The following is a 20,957-nucleotide window of genomic DNA, read 5'->3' as shown; positions in this document are numbered from 1 at the left end:
TTCAATAATGAATTCTTTCTTACTCTAAACCATTTCTGAGGTTCACTCAAAATCAGAGAAGTCTCAACTTTAAAAACAGGATGTAACCTTTAAACTGGAGTTGGCTGGAAATGTCACGTCCAAATTTACCTCCTCTCTGCCGCTCTAGTGAAACAAGCCTCACATGCTGGAAACAGAAAGGGGGTAAAGTTTGTTATCTTCTGCTCTGCAACATTTTAAATAGAGAATAGCAAAGAGTAAACAATTGCAGGACTGCATTTCCCCATTGACCAATCCCTCCTCCAATTACTTCCTTGTCTCTCCTTTCCTCTTTTCTCATTTGTTACATACTCTGTGACCTTTCTATTGGATGTGGCAGCAGTCAAACGTCAGCGTGTGAGCGTATCATTGATAGAGGGATAGAGGTCATTACCAGCAGTTGTCTTGGAGAGGGCTTTAATCCCCCAGAAAGCGAAGGCCAGGGCCTGGCTGCTGGAGCCAGCTTAATTACTGGCCCGGTCTAATTGGCTCCTTGTTCAGGCTGCGATGAAAGCGGGATGTGACACTCAAGGCCAGACTTCCTCTGCTGTCTGCCCTTTGTGTCGGTACCATTAACCTTTCCTTTCCACCTTCTTCTCTGCCTTTTTATGTTCAATTAAAGGCACTATTTAAATCAGATGGAGTATAGGACTAAGAGCTTTGTCCTGGGTTTAACGATTACACTCTAGATTACAATTACAGGCTCCACTTCTTGGGTGAAATCTTCTGTGCTGCTTGGTCATTTACTTGCTTTGTAATGATTTTTGCAACAAGTCTTTGTTTGAAAGTATTGCACATGATTTATAACCTTGCAAAGCAGATGGATACGCCTGTTTCCATGTTTCTCACTGGCGAATCCTTCTTGCAAAGCTCCCGTCTGAACCATTTCGGCCCGATCAGAAAGTGACAGGACCAATCAACGATGAGGGGCAGTACTTTCAGGTGCGATGGAGTCATGACGTAAGCAAGCAGCAACAAGGGGCCAGTGCCGTTACGGCGGAAGACATTAGCGTGGATGCTGCTAAAGCATAACCTTGCAAAGCAGATGGATATGCCCATTCCCTTGTTTTTCACTGGTGAATCCGTCTTCTTAAGCTCCCATCTGAACTGTTTGGTTCTGGTTAGAAAGTGACCGGACTAATCAGTGATGAGGGGCAGTACTTTCAGGCACGGCAGAGTCGTGACGTAAACAAGCATCAGCAAGAGGCCGGTGCATTTATGGCAGAAGAGCTTAGCATGGATGCTGCCAAAGCGTAAGTTTTATCAGAACTTGACAACAATTCTTCGTTAAAAGAAGAACAAAGAACAGCAGTGAGTTGTTTCTTTTCAAAAATTACAAAAGTTGAGTACTTACATGTCTATAGTCGCCATGTTTTGCGTTATTCCTCGTTGCTGCGCACGTGCCTGTAAAGTTGTGACAGAACGTTCATCCAGTCACCCTCCGACTTTTTTTTTTTCAAAGGCTCTGCCTTTTCCCAAATGCTGTCTATTGAAGGTTTTTTTAGATGGATGTGTAAAACAAATCAATCTGGTGTGTCAGGTTACATGATTTATGTGAGTAGGAAATATGTGCATGCATCTATTTGTGCATGAGATTTTTGCAGCCTCCAGCATGGACCATGCATTATAAAAACACTTAATTAGTTGCTTCATGTCTGCAGAATGCTAAAAACTTCCAATAATACATTCAAAGAGAACAATACTTCAAAAGGAAGCAGAAATCTGCAAAGTAAATCCATTCTTCGTGTTTGCCCTTTGGGATATTGTAAGCTTGGGTGTGTATTGTCACTACTGTGTAATTAATCATACAACCTAACTGCATTCACAGGGTCCCCTTTTGGTTAATTGGACTGCAACTGCAGAATGGACTAAGCGATGATTTATTCAGCAGGCAGGTGGAACGGCGCCCTGCAAACCCCCTCCCAGGTATCGAGGATGGATGGCTCATTCCTGCGCCCTGCTTCTCCCCGTGCTCCTTCATCCCTCAGGCCAATCGACTCTGAGGGCACACTTACAAGATGGGCTTCAGGGTGACAAAACGAGAGGAGGAAAGGTACAGTGCAATCAATTTTCCCTCTTTTCTCCGTATTCATGACTCACGCTGCTAGGAAGTGGGGAGGGGATGAAGATATTGACCATCAGGAGAAAGTTGTACAAGTGAACTTCCTCACAGTTGTTGTCGGTAAAAACACCAAAGGTGATGCCCTACAGACATTTGCTGCCCTCCACACTTCACAGTTGTTTGTTTCATTTACTGGCCGTGCTGTGAGGCAGACTGGTGGTAACTATATCATTTCAGGCTTGTTGGAAACTGAACAAGTCTGCCAAGCTTTGTTACACCGTTTTATTTGGGGTCAGAACTATTTCTCTCAGAGTGAAGTGTCTGAAGCTTTGACCAAAAACTAAAAAACTTGATATAACCAACTTTAGAGTCTCAATTATGTCATTTAGAAAACAGAAAGTCGTATAAAATTCCCATTAATGTAAAAAGCAATGAATTTAAACTGGTTAAAAATCCCTGCAAAAGAATGTCAGTCAAACTTTATGCCGCACCTTTTTCAATTACATTTTAGTTAAGAAATAAATTAATAGGGAGCTGAAAAAAAAGTGCAAAAGGTAGAATTTCAAAAAAGTTTTAGAGACAAAATGACTTCAATTATAACACAATTAAAGAAACATGGATGTAACAATGAGAGACATCAAATAAAGAGGAAACAAAAATGGATCAAAACACAAAATAAGGTGAAAAAAATAGAATTAAACATTGTAAAAAAGATTTAAAAAAAAACAATTAACAGGAAAATATTTAATCCACAACATTAGAACATAAAAGGGTTAATACAATGAGAGGATGCTTTACTGTAATGCCAGTAGAGGATCAAAAGATCCACTTATGGACAAAAGTATTCCAGTGTCTGGCCTTTTAAATACATTTACCTTAAAATGGGGTTGGTCCCCCTTTTGTTGCTACAACAGCCTCCACTCTTCTTGAAAGATTTTGGAGTGCTTTTGTGGGAATTGGTGCCCATTCATTCTTTAAAGCATTTATGAGGTCAGGCACTGATGTTGGATAAGAAGGCCTGGCTCGCAATCTCCATTCTAGTTCATCCCAAAGGTGCTTGATGTGGTTGAGGTCAGGGCTCTATGCAGGCCAGTCAAGTTCTTCCACACCAAACACATCAATCCACATCTTTCTAGTCCTTGCTTTGTGAACTGGGGCACAGTCATGTTGACACAGAAAAAGGCCTTCCCCAAACTGTTTCACTGTTTCTACAAAGTTGGAAGCAAAGCACATAGACACACAGGAGCAGAGATCTGACTGCAGCTCTGAGCAGAAAAGTTTAGCAATCTCTTGAGTTATGAGTGGACATTCAGCGGCTCTAGATTGATCTATGCACACTGTCATATTTTGAAGAATAAAGTGAGTTAACATGCTTACACACAACACCCGCTCCCATTGGTTGTGGATGACGGTTGCCTCACTGAGAAACACAATTTGCATACGAAGAGACTTAAGACTTACGACAATATCAAACGTGTTTGATATTGTTGTAATGCCCAGACTGAAGAAAGACTGCCTTAAAACTGTGAAAATCGAAAATCTTATGGTAGACTAGCTAATGATAATTCTAGCAAAATATAGTGAATGAGTATTCTAGCTTGCATGTGGTAATGTTATCTATTGTTAATGTTAGCTTGAAACTGGTTGAATGTTAATGTTTGCTGTTGTGACTTAGCTGTATTTGCTTCCATCCCTACCCACGATAAGTTATCAAATATCTTCTTGAAGTAGCCAAATGCCATATTAAAATAGCTCAAAGTATTTGCAAGGAACACAGGAGTCACAAGTAACAGCATTTAAGCTTCTCACTCCGAACATCTGTGTAAAATAGCTGCATACGACATACAGATTAACATTAACATTCAGATAGACTCATATCAAATGCAGCTTGAGTAAGGGTTTATATTTCTTTAGATAGACGTTAAATGTATGGTTATTTTTCATGTGATGTCAGAGGACTTTATTATGCACCGTGATGTGCTGAGCATACGTTATTGTACAGCCAAATTACAGTGGATTTTTGTGTTTTCCCTGTTTACCATATGTGACATTACACAGATAATCATTCAGACCTGACAATGGACCTGATAATTTACAGTAGCAGGGGCCATATATCAACATTAACATCGCCACTTCTCTTCTGTAGTTTGCCTCAGTGCTGCTGGCGTACCATTACCCTGAGATAACCACACTTTAATAGTTAATGCAGCTGTGGGGCTCCCTCTGCATTACAAATGGACCCATCCGTCTCACCTAGACCCCCGCGGGTGGCAGCACCACAGTCCATCTCCAGCAACTCTAATCATTCATCAATAGGCAGCTATCTGACACCCACTTGCACAGGATACCCAACACTGTGATGTGGTCAGGGCCAGAGACGGACATCCTGGTGTCAGGCAGGGGATCTGTCAACTGATATTACTGCAGACACCACAATGGGACTTCCCCGCTACAACAGCTGGATGGCAGTCTCAGAGTGCAATCTTCTTATCTAGAAATAGGCTCTTTTCTAACCTGTCTAGACACTAGAGAAAAAGAGGAACCGATGCATTTCGTACCCTGATTAATGCTTCATAAAGGAGAGCTCCGCTGATTTTACACATCAAAGCCTGTTTACAGGTCGCTGGGAGTACCAGTGAATATGAAAAAATGTAACACAAAGCTTAATGTGGCTCTGGAGAAAACTACAGGATCTCAGATTAATCACTTCAGTCAGTGTCAGTTGAGTTAGTTGCCAGTGGCAGAGTAAACCAGAGTCCTCCAAAAAACTGTCAGGAGCCAAGTCACTTTTGAATAATGTAGGCACCTAGAGAGAAGATAGAGTATAATATAAAAGACAGTATGTTGCATCATTTATAATTTTTTTCTCCGTGATACAAATGTTTGTTTTTGAAAGAACACATCACCTTGAAGAGGTCCAGATGGGGGGCAGGAAGTGATTTCTGCATAGAAGTGCTGTCAAAATGCCAGATTTTTGTCATGTTTAAACTGTGCCCACCAATGAAATCGGGAAAAAGAAGAGCTGCTTTCAAGTTCTGAAAGTGATGACACATAAATGAAATGAATTTAAAAAGCTCACGGGCTGACAGCAGCAAACCCACCTTAGTCTAAAGTCTGTAGGAGTATAGTCAGACAACACTCTTTTATGCAGTAACTAGTTCATGAAAGAGAATCATTAATCTACTTAATTCTGTATATCAAGCTAAAATCTAAATACAGGCCACAGTGGCAACATTATGTTTTGCAGCAAGATCAGTACAATATTAAAAGGACAGCGGTTCGCAAACATACTCACCCAAGAAAATAAAAATGGTAGTCACTCTACACTCTGTGCTGTCTTTGAGCTGAGGTTGTTGGTTTTCCAGGTCTTTCTGGAGGGGATTCCGAGGTGTGAGATTTGTGATGAGATATGTAATCCCTTCAACGAGTCCTGGGTCTCCTCCCAGTTGGACACAATTGGAAGACCTCCACAGGTAAGCAACCAGTGTGCCAGATGCCTTTTAAGGTGAGGCTCTACCTCCAGCTACTCACCCTATCTCTAAGGCTGAGCCCAGTCACCCTTTCTTGAACCTGCAATCTCACTCTTTCAGTCATTACCCAGAGCTCATGACAATAGGAGAGGTTTGGAACGAAGATGGACTAGTAAATTGAGAGGTTTGCCTTCTGTATCAGCTCCCTCTTCATCACAGTAGTCCAGTACAATGACTGCAGCACTGTAGATTCTGCACCAATCCACTTGTTTATCTCACGGTCCATTCTACCCTCAATTATGAACAAGACCCTGATATACTTGAGCTCCTTCACTTTGGGCAAAGACTCACTCCCCACCCAGAGGGAGCAATCCAGCATTTCCTAGCAGAGAGCCATGGCCTCGGACTTGGAGTTGCTGACCCTCATCTCAACCCAATGCATCCGAAAGTTTTCAGGAATGTTTTCTCCCGTGCCCAAAATGTGTCAAGTTATTAATTAAACTATAGCTTTGTGTCACCTACCGTCACTCTCCTGGGCTAAACACCAGGAAATCGGTGGAAATTATTAAAATAGGCAAACACTGTCATCTGTTTTCCTGTCCCAACTACTTTTGGCATTTCTGTCTTTGGCTTAAAGGTAGTAAATTGAAGTGTTGAATAGGGAAAAAAATGTCCAGGTGCATGCCTCTGGACCCTGTTGGTTTGGGCTTATCTCCAGATATATTGTTCCCTAACCTGGTGCAGGTCATTCTAGAGCTTTCCTCCATTCCCAGTTATTCCCAACCAGTGTTTTAACTTCCTGCACTTTCACAAGTTGTCAGGATTAGGTGACTACAAAAAGTGTGTTGTCTATCATGAGTACAACATTACAGCATGGGGACAGAATCAGTTTTCTTCTCAGCAGACCATACTATTCCAACAAATTTCATTCTGCTTTCTTAACTGCTTGAAATTCTTCTCAGCCTGTGTTACAACTTGTGTTATTACTTTAATGGTACTGAACTATTTTTTTTTTCATCCAAAATAAATAGATCAGACGATTAAGTGAGTAAAAGATGCTGTTAAGTTGCATCATGAGAAATAAAAGATGAAGTATTTTGGTAAATATTTTACCTTTAATTTCAATATGTCTATCTTTTGGCCTCAAACTTAATGCAAGTGAAATACTTCACAGCAAAACTTCCAGAATTGCCAAGTAAATTTGTCTCATTTGTAAGATGTTAGAAATAACATCTTATTCCTACAAAACCAACAGTAAAATTTTGATTCCTGCCTTGGCAGCTATTCCACCACTTTAAAGCATTTCAGGTCTCTTTTTATGCTTTTAATATCTTCAAAGATGTTAACCTGGACTTGTCAAGTGGATGTGGTTTACAGTGCCTAAAAAAGTGTTCATCCCTTAGGATGTTTTGCCCTTTTATTTAATTTATACATCAATCGTTGTTGATATAATTTTGCTTTTTTAACTGAAAAAATGCAAAGTAAAAACATTTCTAGAAAGTAATGTCATTTTAATAAAATTATGTAAGTGGATATAAGTGACTGCATAGATATCTTTCCCCTTTAAAGTCAGTATTTGGGAGATGCACCTGGAAGGTCCAGTCACTAGTTTATCTGTATTCCTGGCTACCATTACACCATGAAGACAAAAGAGCACTCCAAGAAAATCAGAGTAAAGGTTATTAAAAGTATTAGACAGGGGATGAAAACAGAAAAATTCAAAGGCACTGAACATTCCCCAAAAATCAGTTAAGTCCATCATCAAGATATGGAAGGAGTATGGCACATTTTTAAATCCGCCTAGAGCAGGTCGTCCTCACAAACTAAGTGACCATGCAAGACAAAGACTTCTGAGAGAGTCCACCAAGACATGTATGACAACCCTGAAGGAGTTACAAGCTTCAGCAGCTAAGATGGGAGAGACTCTGCATACAACAGCTGTTGTCTGGGTTCTTCACCAGTCAAAGCTTCATGGGAGAGTGGAAAAGAGAAAGCCACTGCTGAAAACCCCCAAAATAAATAGAGTTTGCTAAAAGGCATGTGGGAGATTCTATGGTCAATTTGAAAGTTCTTTGGCCTGATGATACAACAGTGGTCCTTTCTGGCCATCAGACAAGACAACTTGTTTGACACCAAACACTGCATATCACCACAAACACACCATCCCTACTGGGAAGCATAGTGGTGGCAGCGTCATGTTGTGGGTGTGCTTCTGGGCAGCTGGTCCTGGAAGGCTTGTAAAGGTAGAAGGTAAAATAAATGCAGCAAAATATAGGAAAGTCCTGAACTGAACTGAACTGAACTGAATTGTATTCAGTCTGAGAGAGAAATGTGGCTTGGGAGAAGATTTATTTTCCAGCACAACAATAACTTGAAGCATACAGCGAAAGCTATACAGAAATGGTTTAAATACAACAAGGTGAATATTCTGGAGTGGACAAGTCAAAGCCCAGACCCCAATCCAATAGAGAATTTGTGGCTGGACTTGAAAAGGGCTGTTCATGCCTGATCCCTGTGCAACATGACAGAGCTTGAGAAGTTTTTTTTTTTTAAAGATGAATGGAGTAAAACTGCAGTTTCCAGATGTGCAGGCCTGATTGAGACCTATCATACAGACTTGGCAGTGATTGATGTATTGGAACAATAAAAGGGTAAAACATCCAAATGTGTGAAAAAATTTTATAGGCACTGTATGTTAGGTTTAATGAGATGATTTTGACTACAATATAGTGAAATAAACTGCTAAGCCTTGAGACTTTGCATTCAGATAAAACTATAATGTCTAGATTGTGTAAAAGATGAGGTGAGAAGACTATATAAAGCACGTTAGAGGTGACGTTCTCAAAGTGGCACGGTCTGGCCACTTTTCCCCCATACAAATTCAATTTACTCTGGTCCAGGGGCAAGAGTGCCCTCTTTCCAATTTGCCTGACAGGGGCAGAGCCAGAAAGAATGCAATCAATAAAACAAATGCTGAAGTGACTCAACTCTGCAGCTGAGCCTGGCACTTGTTTTGTAGAGGAGTGTGTAAACCTTTTATCCCGAACTGTAAAGCCTGCCTCTTATTTGTTGTTGTGGTCATCACATCAGCAATCCACTGAGAGACGCTGCTCACTGTTCCCCATGGAAATAAAAAAGCAGTGATAAAACTGAGCCCAGATCAACTCCATAAGTAACCAGCACAGATGCAGCCCAGGCCGGACGCCTTCTCCTGGGACTGCAGCTGCCAGGCTGGGATGTGACAGGCCCCGAAATGGCCAGGCGGGCCCCTTCTCTTTTGATCAATCAGGTAAGATGAAGAAGGGTAGCATGAATTCTAAAACTCCAGATGCAACATCACCAAGGTGACTCATCTATTACCCCTCCCAACCGCTCTGAATTCAAACTCATCTGTCAGGGTGACAGTGTCCCTCTGCTGTCTCTACTTAAGCCTGCTTTAGATCCAATGAGGGTCAGTTGAATTAAGTAGTTACTCCATTTAGCTGCTTCTGATTGTCATTTCTAGAGGGCAGGCTCTAAATCACCTGCACTGGACTATATGTCATGAAAAAAGGAGAAAATTGGGTCTATCTCTAAAACCATGTTTCTTAATCAAAGCTGCATACTCACAGCTGATTCCCAGGCTTACTGAAATGTTTTTGATGGATTGTCTTGGAAATTCATTGCCACACTGATGCCCACATGACAGCTTATCGATTTATGTTTGCAGAGTTTCTCAGTGACAGCAAACCTGCAACACCTCAGACTGAGGAGAGAATCATGGCTGATTGGATTTCCTCAGGGTAACACCACCATCTGCTGGACATCATCTCTAATGTGCCAGGCTGTTCGAAGAAGACGTCCTTGACCACCAGAGCAGAGGTATGTTTTATCACTGAAACATGTGGAAAGGTAAATACATCAACACAACAACACTTCAGCAAAGATTCATGTCTCCACTGAAAACCTGATCCTGGGGAGACAAGGATAAGAGCTTCTACTTCTTCTTTTTCTTCTTCCAGTCTTTTTTTTTAATGTTTGACATGTAAGTAGGAACTGTTTTAATGGAAATAAGGTAGTTAATTCCTGAATAGATGTACTAACAGGCACTGTTTATGCTTAAGTACGGCCACAAGGTGGTGTCCATTCTCCAAGATGTCACATGTTGTTGGCCTCAGGATTATTTTGCAAAGATAATATGTGTCTGCCACCTACTGGACAGAAAGAAATCTGCCCTGAAATAACCCTAAAGGATGATATCTGATAACTTTATAAGTATATAGAATACAAATAACAGTACAGCTGAAATTTAAAAAATGTATCCACTTATTCATAATTTGAACACAACTGCAGACAGAAATCTATGATAATAAAGTAGAAAACTAGATTGTGGAAATAAGGTCAGTTATATGATATGAGAGACAACAGGAGATAAGAGGGTCCAGACTAAATTAGAGTAGACAAATCTGTGTTTAAATGTTTTATTAGTGGTTGGTTTCACACATGAACTTACACTGCCTATAAAAAAGTATTCATCCCCTTGGATGTTTTTACCCTTTGATTGATTTTAAACAGATTTCTACATACGTAATGTCAGTTGAAAAAATATTTGAAGTATGAAATAAGTGATTAAATGAATTCTATCCCCCTTTACATTGACTGTCCTAATTCAACAGAGGTCCAGTCATTAAGTGCTACCAGTCTCTCAATTAGTGATATGGGATCACCTGAGTGCAGTGAATGTGTCTCAAGTTATTGAAGTATGAAGACACCTGTGTCTGGAATATCCAGCCACTGGTTAATCAGTATTCCTTGCTACCATTACACCATGAAGACAAAAGAACACTCCAAGCAACTCAGAATAAAAGTGATTGAAAAGTGAAAGTCAGGGGATGGACACAAAAGAATTAAAGGCACTGAACATCCCCGGAGATTTGTGAAATACATGAAGAAATGAACGGAATATGGCACATGTGTAAATCTGCCTAGATCAGGCTGTTCTCACATGCTGAGCAAACATGCAAGAAGGACAGTAGTGAAAGGAGCCACCAAGACACCTATGACTATTCTGAAGGAGTTACAAGCTTCAGCAGCTGAGATGGGAGAGACTCTGCATACGACAACTGTTGCTTGGATCCTTCACCAGTTGAAGCTTTATGGAAGAGCGGCAAATCTGGACTACTTTGCCAAAAGGCATGTGGGAGACTCCATGGTGATGTACAAGAAAGTTCTTTTCCATGATGAGACCAAAATGGTGCTTTTTGGCCATCAGAGAAGACACTATGTCTTCTCTCAATCCCAGTGGTGGCAGCATTATGATGTAGGGATTCATCTCTGAAGTTAGAGGGTAAAATGAATGCGTAAAAACATTGAAAAAAAACTGAAGGCCAATCTTATTAGTCTGCTGGAGAGCTATGGCTTAGGAGAAGATTTATTTTCCAGCACAACAATGAAGTCAATCATACAGCGAAAGCTACATAGAAACGATTTAAAGACAACAAGGTGAATGTTCTAGAGTGATCGAATCAAAGCCCAGACCCCAATCAATAGAGAATTTGTGGCTTGACTTTCAAAGGGCTGTTTGAGCCTGATCCCTGTGTAACCTTACAGAGCTTGAGCAGTTTTGCAAAGAAGAATGGAGTAAAATTTCAGTGTCCAGATGTGCAAGCCTGATTGAGACCTAGCCACACAGACTCAGTGCTGTAATTGCAGCCTAAGGTGCATCTACTAAATACTTACTTGAAGGGGGTGAATATTTATGCTGTGACTTATTTTACCCAACTTTTTTTAAATTGTCATTAATTTTAGAAATCTGTTTCACTTTGGCATGAAATAATTTTTTCATTGTTTTCATCATAAAAGCCTGATTATATTGTCCATGATTAATTTATAAAATCAATAAAAGGGTAAAACATCCAAGGGGTTGAGTACTTTTTAGAGGCAGTGTATGAACAGCACTCTCAGACTTTAAGTCCTTGATAAGTAAAGTTTTATCTATTATAAGAATTACAGAGACTGTGAATTTAAGTTACAAAGCTTGACAATGAAAGATGCATACTGACTTTGGCAATCTTAGTTATTTTAATGACACACACACACAGGATGTATTGCAGGGGAACTGTGCAGAATTGAACCCTACAGTTAATGAAACACATTTAAAAGGGGTTGCAGCAGAGATCTGCCATCACATAATTGCTGTTAGCTGGAGGAGTTACTGCACTGCAGCTGACCCTGACCTCTGACCTTCCTGTAGAGGCAAAAAGCAGGAAGCCTTCAGTGCTGAATACATAATAGGAAGGTATTGTGCTGCTTCTCGTGTATATTGTGAGTGATGGTGCCAGAGCGTGTTGTAAAAATGCTGATTGATTTCAACTGATAGATCACATGGTTTTCAAGAAATGTATGCAAATTTATCACACTCTGACGCTATCACACAATGTCCACATTTATGTTAAATTTGAACAAAACACATGCTTTGTTTTTTCATCCATGTTACATCTGTAAATGTAATTACTGCCCATGAACATAATACAAATCTGCAGTTTTTAATGTAATAATTCCACAATCGTGATGAATTTCCCCAAAATATAATAGCATTTGCCTACTGCAAACACGATAAAAAAATTCTCCCAAACATAACAGCTATGCCATTTTCAGGGATTTATTACATAAGTGGGTGGATAAAAATCAACTGCTTTTAAAGATTGTAATAATTTCCCACAAATGTAACATGAACATGAAAACCAAATGTTTGTGGTTATTGTTTGTTGCAGCCTTTTTTACAACTACTAGTGGGTTCAAGTCAGCTTAAGCTCAAGTCACATCAAAAAACGTAATCAGGGCCATTTTTGTTCGCCATGAAACAGGAAGGGGTTTTATCAGAGTCTTAAAACACTCGTAGAGATATGAGTCTTAGCAGAGTGGATTCAAATGTGTCAAAACAGTACTCTGAGGACATTAAAGATAACATACAGAAGCATTGTGGGCTGAAGGCTTGATTCAAGATCTTGGATTTAGCAGAATTTTTAAAAATTTACATTGATCCTCTCCTTTATCATTCCAAACTTTTGTGCAAAAGTCCACTGCTCTTCTCATGTTTTAAGACTCTGGAGAAAACTTCCTGTCCCATGGCGAATAAAATATCCTCATGACTTTTTTTATATGACTCGAGCTTCACTTGACCTGAACCTACTGGCAGTTGTAAAAAGGCTGCAACAACCAATGACCACAGGTTTCATCTTTCCAAAACCTTATATCTCTATTTTTAATGATTTTTTGTTCATAAATGAGTGCTATTGGCCACCATTTACATCTGTCAGTGGTGTTTAACCAATTTCTAATCGATAAAATGTGTCAAAAAATGCTGACTATGACCATTCAGTGATAAATTAATTATAAAATACAGCGTTTTTTCATGCCCTGGAAACTAGTGATTTTGGAGATACAAAGTATTTGCTCTACACCAGTGGTTTGTGGAAAGTTTATACAATTATGAGAGACAGTGATTTTTATCTTCCCACAAATGTAATAAATGTAATAGTTATTATGTTTATGTAACAGTTATTATGTTTGCGGGAGGCAACTGCTAGTACATTTCTTACATTTGTGAGATTATTAAATTAAAAGTGGGAGATTTGTATTACGTTTGTGGGAAGTTTTACGTTTGCAGGTATTACAGTGCATCTCAAAGATAAACACCTCTTCAGATCAGTTAATGAGTGGACAGTCTGCCCACACCTCTTCTCCTGTCTGACTCTAGAGAGATACATCCACACACCCATAGGTGCACCGATTAATATGCAGTCCTTTTGTCCAATATAAATAATTTTTTTAAGCTTGTTAAAAGCAACAATGCTGTTTTTCAGTAGCCCATCCAAACATAACCAAACTTAACCTAACCTAATGTGACCCATTCCATCTAACCATAACCAAACTTTGACCAAACCATCCAAACCTAATCCAATATAACGCAACCCATCCAAACTTAAGCAAACTTGACCAAACCTAATGTTATCCGACCATCTAAACCTAGCCAAACCTTACCAAACAAAAATTAACCTTACCAAACCCAATTTAACCAAACAAAAATTAACCTAACCTAATGTAACCCCGCTCATCTAACCCTAACCAAACATTGACCAAACCATCCAAACCTAATCTAACGTAACACAACCCATCCAAACATAACATTACCTAACCCATCCAAACCTAACAAAACTTAACCTAACCTAATGTTACACCACCCATCTAAACCTAACCAAACCTTACATAACCTAGACTAACCTTACCCAACCAACCAAACCTGCAAGCTTTGCAATTAATCCTGACTATAAAAATAATGCACTTATTATGGACCAGCACTAATAAATAGTCCTGTAAGTGACAAACTGGATTTTTGATTGATATTTTTGCATGAGCTGTAAATACCCGTACAACAGAATGTGCATCTTTTTTGTCGGTTTTAAAACCAAAATTGGATTCCATGTGCAATGAATCAGTATTCTTATAATGAGATTCTTCATTAACAGCCAATGAAGAAAATCTGGTATATAAAATGAACATGCTTTCACATGTAAAAGCTGTTGTTGCCAAAGGAAGTTTCAAATATGGCTTTATTTTCACCCGTAGAAATTTCTCAGGCTTGAGTCACACTATGACTGATAAACCCGCTGGATCCTGGTCCAAAAAATCTCAGGATGTGGATCTAAAAGTATTTGAAAGGGAGAGTGGAGCGCTGACTCAGTGACCAACTGATGGGTGGATGGATGGACGGAGGTGAAATTAGGTAGTTGAGGAGCTCATATTATCCCAGTGCTTATAGGACTCTCACATAAATACAGCACTGTGTTCACTAAACAGGCTGCACGCGCTGCTTCCTGTGTTTGTGTGAGTCAGATACTACTCATGACTGAATCAGCCTGGCCATGCTCCCCCCGCCCACTAACCTCCATCCGCCCCCTCGCAGAAGTATAAAAGACACCCACACACATATTCCCATCTCCGCCCACCTTGCCTTTCAACTGCTCCCACACTTTTCCTCTTCCCCTCCCGGCGGATTCTCCCTCTCTCCTGCTCTTTTTTTTCTGCCTCTCCTCTTTTAGAGGATGTGACTGGCGTGTGTGTATATGTGTGTTAGTCATGTTCAGGCTCTTCCAGGGCCAACAGCAGCACAAGCACAAGGGGGAAACCCAAGCACAGGCAGGAATAGGATGTTTTGTCCACATCTGTTAGTTGGTTTGGCTGCAGCAGTCCTGCGGTTTACGCAGCACCTAAAAATGGATCGAGCTGGAGGAGAATGAGCTGCTGGAGGGGAAGACAGATGAGCATATAGGAGAAGGAGGGGAAAGAAAGGGCAGGAGGACATAGGTGGGGGGAGGGGTGAGCATGCCAAAGTGGGCCAAGACCCCCCCGATGGTTAATAGGATTCTGTCTGCCCTGAGCTGCTGCAGAGTTCACGAGCCAGGAGACGGCTCTGAGAAGGACGTCTGAGGTGGAAGTGTTTGTCTCTCCAACTATTTGATTAGCATGTAAATTCAAATTCACTCACTCTTTGTTTGACTGCTTTCTAGTGCCGCAGGTTAAGATCTGGCACAGAAACGGTCAGTCTGCGGTAAAGGACAGTGATCTGGCTTCATGTGACTGCTTCTCAGATTTCTAAGCCAAAATAAGGCTTACTTAAGATCCTGATGTAAGTGCTAGAATCCCTTTCATTTTCCAAAATCTAAGAGCTTTAATACACCTGATCAGTAAAGTTCTTCATTCATATCGCTCAATATAACTACATTCTTGTAATCACAGATATAAAACTGTGATGATTATTTTGCATTTTCACACCTCCACCTGCAAGTAAGATGTGTTTATGTTTCATTTAGAGTTTTAGCTTTATAATATTCATTTATTATGAGACTTTATTAGTAATGCTAGGCTAAATTTACATACATTTATCCATCTTCCTTAGGGTATATTAACCATGCATTTCTTCTTCTTTGACTTTATTTGCTAATAAGCATCATTCACACTTGCACAAAACTCCTGAAAATTTACTCATTTTAACTGGGTTAGCTGTATGTGTGAACACAATTCGCAGGGTGTTTCACCCTGATTTTACCATTAAATTTCCCAGCTAGTGCCTGAGCATTTCCCTCTCACCACCCCAGCATTGTCTGACAGGACAACTTCCTGCTTCAAGGGACAGTTAAAAACAAATTGGGAAATTTGTTTCCAATTTCCAATTCATATCACTTTAAGCCAATTTTTTGCCACTTTAAACCCTGTTTTTGCCACTTCAAGCCAATTTTTTTTGCTATATTTAGCCACTTTTCACCATTTTTGACACTTTCTCCTTTCTTTAAGCCATTTTTGCTGCTCATCCCTTTTTACCTCTTTTAATCTCTTTCGGCCACTTTGAACCAATTTTGCTTGTCTTTAACCACTTTGCACCACTTATTTTTCCCTTTTTTGCCACTTCTAACCCATTTTTGACACTTCTGAACTGCTTTTCACCATTTTTACAGCCTATATTTCCCACACCCTGCAAATTATTTGCTGCTTTTAACCTGTATTTGCTCATTTTCACCTTTATTCTGCAATTTTATGATTTTTCCTTAAAGTTATTACACTTTTGATTTGGTAAGGATCATCAGGATCAACAACACTTTAGTTGTGGATAGTCATGCATCCTTTTAACATTTTTAAATGTGAATTTTTCATGGTTAATTCTTAATCTTTAATTTTTATAAAATTCTGAATTGCTCTTTTAGTCAGTTTAATGTGTCAGTGGTGTGTTTGTAACTTCTGTGACCTGCTGTTTTCCTCCCCGCCTAAATGTAAAATGCAAACATTTGTTTTCCATCATGTCTGAGCGGTCACATTACCCAGTCCCCTGATCGGTCTCCAGGTGGTGCCAGTGGTTGAGCAGGACAACATTCCTCACATACACACAGAGTGGACCTATTTCCCAGTCTCCATCCACACACACTTTCTGAGGGGCTGGTATGGCAGAGATGTGTGAGGGTGTGGGGGATGGGGCTGAAGTAGTTGTGGAAGATAGAGAGGAAGGAAGTGAATAGAGTGAGAAATGGGGAGGGATGGGGGTGGCATGCAAGGCGAGCACATGCTGAGCGGAACATTGGACTCATTGAGAAAAGTGCTCTCTCCATTCATACTCCATCCAATCCCCTTTTACTAAACTCCCACTCCTCTACTACCACGTATATACAGTACACGAGATCCATCTGCAGTTGTAAGAGTTAAAAATAAATCAACACATTTGTTTAATCTCAAGATATTTGAGATGAATCCTGACACAGAAAAATGAAGTAGACAGCAAATGGCGGCTTTCAGACGCTCTCAGGTCACCACTCTACGTTCTCAGTATCTGTTTTCAATTGCATATTGGAGGACCCATCAGCTCCAGATGGGCAGTCATTTACATGTGAAACCTTTGTGTGAAAGTACTACTAGGTGGTTTGATAAGAGCACCGTCTCCTCTGTGCTCACCACACCTTTGCAAAAGATAATAAATGTTTGTTTTTAAATTCTGAATATTTAAACCAACACTGTCTGAAGGCAACGCAGAGGCTTTGACTAAATGTGTTTGTGAATAAGAGAGAGAGGTAGCAGACTGTGTCGTTTTATCTTATTTACAGACTCAGGGTCAGAACTAAAGAGGGGCAAAATGTTCTAATAGTCAATGAAAAGGATAAAAAATGAAAAGATTTTGTTCAGTATTGCACTGAAAAATCCCAAACTGTTTCTGAATACATTTTAAAATGCATTTAATTTTAAATCAGTCTTTAGTTTAACTTAGAAAGCCTCATTCAAGGCTGACTTTGCCAAGATAAGCAGGAACTAAAATGACAGAAATGCATTTTCAACATAATTTTTACATTTTTTGATGCAATGTGATTGCAGATTTCTTATTTGAAGCCACATACGAAGCTTGTCTATACATATATATGTATAGAGAGAGAGACAGAGAGAGAGAGTTGCAGCATGTTACTTTGTGAGACTGATCAATCTTGGAGGGGGTTTTAATCCTACTATAAAGGCTTTTAAAAAGGTTTTATGTACTTAGATTTATTTCATAGAACAATTTCAGTGTTGGATTGATCATCAACTTGGCTTCTTTTACGAGGTGGCACAAAAACTGAAACAAGAATAACCAGCTATAATTACCCAACACATCAGCACATAAAGAGATAGGGTATAGTGTCTGGAGGAATTTTTAAATTGACAGCGAAACTGAATTTGCACATGAGTTTGACAACTTAAGAATTAAATCAGGTACGGTGTCAGCATTAATGCATAAAATAATGCACGCATTAAATAATAAAGGCCCAAAATAAGTGCATGTTAATTTTTTCATTGCATTCATTTCTATCTGCTTTTGTTCCTTTTAGCAACCTTTGACTAAGCCAGCATACCATTTTTGTTATTTTCTTTTTTTCTTCCTTTTTTTGGGGGGGGGGGGGTGGGGGGTGTTGTTATCCATTCATTTATAGAGGAGGACAGTGGACAGTCAGAAACAGGGATGAGAGTGGGGAGAGACATGCAGGAAGAAGCCACAGGCTTCAGTTCAGTGGACAAGTTAAAGGTCATCTACACCTTTTGTTATCACACATTTACTGTCTAACTGTTCCCTTCCCTTTTTAATCCATGTCATGTTCTTTTTTTCCATAGTCAAAACGATGCCATAATCTTCACTCTACCCAGAGCTCTTTATTTCTGTTTAAGAATTAAAACACAGTTTCAAATGCAAAATAGTGGAATTTTCAAATGAAAAAACAGGGGCGATTAATTGTGATTAACCCCAGAAATCCTGAGATTAATTGGGGTTAAAATTTGTAAAGGTTTAATAGCCCTAATATCAGATTAACTGCACAGAAGCAGTGTGATATATGCAGGTATATGGTGTATACTTATCTACTTCAGAATCCCCTCTTCTGGAATGGCAAAGGCAACCAAAGGTATTTCAAGTATACTTGTGTGTTACTTGTAATACATTACCCTTACACTTATGAGGAACATGGAATAGTTCACTGAAAATGCATAGTCATGTAGTTGTCTGAGGGCCAGTGGTGATAATAAAAATTTGCTCTTTGGCTGTTCAGTTTGTTTTGATTTTGGCCCTTTGGGGTAGCAGAAGGTAAGTGTCAATGTGCAAATACCAAAGGTCTGTTTTTAGGTGAACTAAACATGCGAGGTAGTCTTCCATGTCTTTGTTTATGACACAGGGTGGTTATCTTTTGCTGGATGGGCCACTTGAAAAAATGGGGAATAAAGCAAGAGTATCCCAACTTCTCCATTCACCACTGTGCAGGAGAGGTTTAGAGTTTGAAATGGCTTCAGAAGAAGTCTCCCCAAGATAAGCAGCAACATTCAAAGAGCAGGTTAAAAAGGTTCAAAAAGACTGTGATTTCCATAAAGTTTTAAAACCTAGCAGTGACAAAATAATAATAGAAAATTATAGAAAATCCATGTAAACCAGCAAAGATACTTCACAATTAAATCAATAATTATTTTATGTCATTGTTAGTTCTACATCAAAATGGTGTAAATTTAAAGCTCAAGTGAGTAATTTTGTGTTTGTGATTTCAGCGCCCCCAAAGCAGTGTCTCTCCACATACAGACAATAATGGGTGTGCCACCCAGATATATTTGCTAGCCGTTTTTTCTTTTTTAAAACATTTGTATCACCATCTGTGCACACAACAGAGACATCTATTGGCACATCGCTCCTATAAATGCAACAATTGAGGTGTTACATGTCATGTTAAAATGAACCTTTGTTTTCAACTCTTTTCTGCAGCCTTTTCCATTTCATTCTCTATCCTTTTCAAAAGGCGAGTGTTGTTATTTTAATGTATTTCTACAACATTCTGTTGCAAAAACAAAAAAAAACTTAAATGTAAAAAACACACAGGATAGCCATTCCCATAGACATAATATACATAGACGCTGCATTGGCCAGTGGGTCTTACATCAACGCCGCCGCCATTTTGCCAAAGGCATTCCTGGGCAGTATGCCTCACTCCTGTGCTGTGTGGGGATGACAAGATCGCGTGGAATAACATTTCAAACATTAATAAAACCCTTCATCCCCTATATACTTGCATTTGTTTAGGGAACGGTCTTGCCTCTGGCAATATGGCGGACACGTTGACGTGCAGCAAACACAGTCAATGAGGCGTGTACGTATATAATGTCTATGGCCATTCCTATCACCCAAGTACAGTGACATTTGATTTGATTTATTTGATTCATACCCAGAACTGCATGTCCTGTAGTTCTGTAGCTTTTTTTTATCCAATGGGAACTTAAAAAATGTATAAAGGTAAAACCCTAGCAAAACACTCCAGTCTGGTTACACACGGCATCACTCTTTGTAAAACCACACCTTTAACAAAGTTTTTTTAGCTTCTAATGTGTTGGGATGAATCACTTATGTGCAATAAAAAAATCCACTTTCACTTCCAATTACATGACTCAGTACTGCTTGGGTATACTGCTGTGAGACATTTATATAGTGCCTTTAAAAAGCATTAACCCCTTGGATCTCTTGCCCTTTTAGTGATGATAAAAATCAATCATGGTCAATATTTATAAATATTTTTAAAGAACTGACAATAAAACCACTTTAATATCAAAGTGAAAAATGTCTACAAAGTAATGACTGTTAAATAAAAATATATAATGTGAAATAAGTGAGCGAATAAATATTTACCCCCTTCAACTAAGTATTTAGTCGATGCACCTTTGGCTGCAACCACAACACTGAGTCTGTGTGGATAGGTTTCAGTCAGGCTTTGCAAATCTGGACTCTGCAATTTTACTCCATTCTATTGCAAAACTGCCCAAGTGCTATCAGGTTGCACAGGGACCAAGCGTGAACAGCCCTTTTCAAGTCCAGCCACAAATTCTCTATTGGATTAAGGTCTGGGCTTTGACTCAGCCTCTCCAGAACATTCACCTTGTCTTTTACCCATTTCTGCATAGCTTTCACTGTATGCTTTGGGATCATTGCCTTGCTTGAAAATAAATCTTCTCCCAAGCTGTAGTTGTCTTGCAGATTGAATAAGATAGTCCTACAGGATTTACCGGTATTTCACTGTATTTATTTTACCCTCTACCCTTATCAGATTTCCAGGGCCAGCTGCCGAGAAGCATCCCCACAGCATGATGCTGCCACCACCATGCTTCACAGTGGTGATGGTGTGACATAAACAAGTTTATAGGTCTGATTAGGATTTCATCAATATAAACAATTGAAACTGATGATGATTTTTGATAAATATGTAGCTTTACGTGTGGGTCCATGGGGGCCTCAGCATTTCTTAGATACAAGTTACAGGTTCCAGGGAAGCTAGGAAGTCCTCACATAGATTTCAGCTCCTCTTAGACCAGCTGCAACAGCAAATATAATATAC

At 39.5% G+C, this 20,957-nt stretch overlaps 1 protein-coding gene across 1 annotated transcript in view; it reads left to right on the top strand.

Annotated features, from left to right (window-relative positions):
- The window catches only part of LOC121517311 (protein kinase C and casein kinase substrate in neurons protein 1-like), a 116,162-nt gene that overhangs the window by 8,005 nt on the left and 87,200 nt on the right, over positions 1–20,957 (top strand). Inside the window, exons 2-4 of the mRNA XM_041799001.1 lie at positions 1,847–2,071; positions 5,446–5,553; positions 9,260–9,411. The gene's annotated coding sequence lies outside the window, so the exon portion shown is untranslated. The remainder of the gene's footprint in view (positions 1–1,846; positions 2,072–5,445; positions 5,554–9,259; positions 9,412–20,957) is intronic.

Source organism: Cheilinus undulatus, linkage group 11 (assembly GCF_018320785.1).
Source record: "Cheilinus undulatus linkage group 11, ASM1832078v1, whole genome shotgun sequence".
Taxonomy (NCBI): Eukaryota; Metazoa; Chordata; class Actinopteri; order Labriformes; family Labridae; genus Cheilinus; species Cheilinus undulatus.
The sequence above is the reverse complement of the archived record's forward strand: the minus strand, read 5'-3'. Positions and strand labels throughout refer to the sequence as shown.